Source organism: Austrofundulus limnaeus, unplaced genomic scaffold (assembly GCF_001266775.1).
Source record: "Austrofundulus limnaeus strain Quisiro unplaced genomic scaffold, Austrofundulus_limnaeus-1.0 Scaffold351, whole genome shotgun sequence".
Classification (NCBI taxonomy): domain Eukaryota; kingdom Metazoa; phylum Chordata; class Actinopteri; order Cyprinodontiformes; family Rivulidae; genus Austrofundulus; species Austrofundulus limnaeus.
In genome coordinates this window covers 146,759-149,669 of record NW_013952753.1, presented here as the reverse complement: position 1 = coordinate 149,669, position 2,911 = coordinate 146,759, and the positions used below count along the sequence as shown (strand labels likewise).

General features: G+C 37.1%; 1 protein-coding gene across 1 annotated transcript in view; it reads right to left on the bottom strand.

The window, feature by feature from the left end:
* gja10b (gap junction protein alpha 10 b) overlaps positions 1-2,911 on the bottom strand; it is a 75,639-nt gene that overhangs the window by 7,051 nt on the left and 65,677 nt on the right. The window lies entirely within an intron of this gene.

Genomic DNA, 2,911 nt, shown 5'->3' with positions numbered 1-2,911 from the left:
ATTCTATAGTGTTTTACAGCAGCCAGCTCTGTTTTACCAGGACAGCTTAAAAGACCTGTTATTTCCCCACTGTGGGATCAATAAAAAAAATTTAATCTTACGTTTCCCCACCTTTTGCACCAAATTAATCTGAGGAGTTGATCAGCCCTGATGTTTAACTCTAAGTTTTTCTTTGTAAACAAGACTGTATCAAATGACTTCTCCAAAATCCGGTCCACAACATTCAAACTCTCTGCCATTATGTGCAGCTTGTTACCTAGCTAACTCGCTAGCTGGGACTGGTGCGAGGCTAGAGTGAAGTGTGTCCCCTTTAACACAAGCAGCTACAATAAAACCCACCAGAAATAAAAACTCGATTTGTCACTAGTCGTTTTTAACAAAGAAATGCAGCTAAAAGGATTAGTAAAGTCTCCGGTTCAGCTCAGAACAGAAACGAAACTAAAAACTGCCTCTGAATGTTTTCACCAAAAGATCTCTGATTCGCTCATTTCGCTGTCAATCAAAAAGGGATTCATGCTCAGACAGATCATCCAATYATCATGAAGAATCTGGGCGTCCGAACCCGCCCACTGCTCCATAGACCCCCAGAGACGCTGAGCGTCCGGAGGCGGGGCAAACCCAGCATTTATCCAATGACTCATCTCGTTTCACTGCTGTCTTTGCATCACTAATGAGCTCTGTTGAAGCTCAGCGTCCGACTGTTTAAAGCTCTGTGAAACTGCAGGACTGAGGGAGAGGAAAGCTGCGTCGTTACCAGTGATAAGAAGCTGATTCTGAACAAAAGTTGAGCGTGTTGTAGTGCATATTTAGTCAATGACATGAACACACGACAGTATATATTTGATCACTTATTTTTTTACATTTTAGGGGAAGCTGAGCTTCCCTTGCAGTCTTAGAGCAATCGCCTCTGAGTTACACATATTATTCAGAAATTTAAGATCCAACAATAAATAAAATTAAATAAGTCCGATAAAGTTAAGTTCACCGCACTTCTCCCCCGTCCTCCCCCTGCTCTGTTATCTGCGGCAGACCCCCCACCCGCGTGCGACAAATACGTTTTTTAAAAAGTGAACTATTTATAACATCCACACTGACGAGGGTGGGCACGCCCTGCGYGTACCCAAAGCGTGACTTTTGCTGTTGTGCTGTTGAAATGTCTCTTGTCGGGGAGGGGTCTGTRGGTCAGGGTCGTCTGAGGAGGAAGGAGATGTGTGRACTTTTATTTAATGTTTAAGTTTTTATTTCAAAGGTCCTTATGGCTCAGCAGCAGAAGCATAAATATTACTGCTAAGAAAGCTGATGATAAAGTTGAATAAAAATTGGTACCACTTTACAATAAGGCTCCCCTTATAGATGGCTAATAAATAGTTTGTAGATCGTTTATTAATTCATCTGTAGACACTTTATAAATCGTTAATAAGTGTTTATTATTCATTAATTAAGACGGGAAACAGACAAAACTGTCCGGCTTCTTGCCAAATATTGAGGCAAATCTGTTCACATGTTATTACATCTAAAAAAGTGCTTTAATAAACATTTCAGATTAGTTTACTACCTTGTAAGCACAATAATTTATGGAAAACACATATTTTACATGTAATATTGTGCTGTATTACCGCATTATACATATCCACAGTAATCAAAGGGAGCCTTATTGTAAAGTGTAAAACAGTACACTATTTATTAATGACTAATAATGTCATAAAAGAGCCTTAAAAAGTGTACTGTTTTACACTTTACAATAAGGCTCCTTTATGACATTTATATAAGTTTATTAGTCATTAATTAATAGTGTACCTACTGTCTTACATTTTACAATAAGACAGTTGTTAATACTGTATGTATAATTCATTAATATAGTACAATATTATTTAAATGTGTTTCCAATACATAATTGTGCTTACAAACCTAGTAATACGTACTGAACACGAACAGATTTGGCTCACTATTTGGCAAGAAATCGGACAGTTTTATCTCTTTCCTGTTCTTGATTAATCCATAATTAACATTTATTAATGATTTATAAAGTGTTTAAAGATGAATCAATAACCAATCTATAAACTATTTATAAGCGGAGCCTTATTGTAAAGTGGTACCTAAAAATCTAAGTCTGATTATGAAGTGAAATTAAATATGCAAATATTCACACAAGTGCATACAACATTAAATATCTGACAGTGATCATTACACAGTGTGGCTATACTTCACCATCTGTGTCGCTGTTTCCTGTCTCCAAAATGAGCGTACGCATGGGTCAGAGCTGGCGTGAGGCACCGCACATTTTCACGTCAAGTTTTTGATTTTAKAAATCACAACCATGGAGTGAAAAGTGGAGTATGTAAGTTTTTGGGCTCGTTTTGTGCGTACGCAAGCTTTATAAATCAGACCCCAGGTCAGTTATGGAAGAAGACATAATTTTACTCAGGGATCTTCCAGAAAAATAACATAAAGAGCAGTTATATTAGACTGAAATTTTCAGAACAGAATCTCTTCATGGAGAAATGTCGAGCTTCAATTTRTCTGAGAAATGTTCACAGAGAATTTAAAGATTCCACACCTTAAAAGGTACCGTTCCCAATTCGATCTTAGTGCTTGAATAAAAGCATTGTGGAGGATTCTCAGCTAGAGCCACATCAAATTTTAGCTCAATATTTGTAAAACTGACTGAATTATAGGCAGCCACCTAGAATAAGATTAACTCTAAAAATAGAATACAGCGGGTAAAATAAGTATTGAACACGTCACCATTTCTCTCAGTAAATATGTTACTAGAGGTGCTAATGACATGAAATTTTCACCAGATGTTGGTAACAACCCAAGTGATCCATACATACAAATAAATCAAATCAAAGAAAAAGGACCACTTGTGGAGAGCTTCAGAAAGACCTGGAATTAGCAGGTACGATTGTTT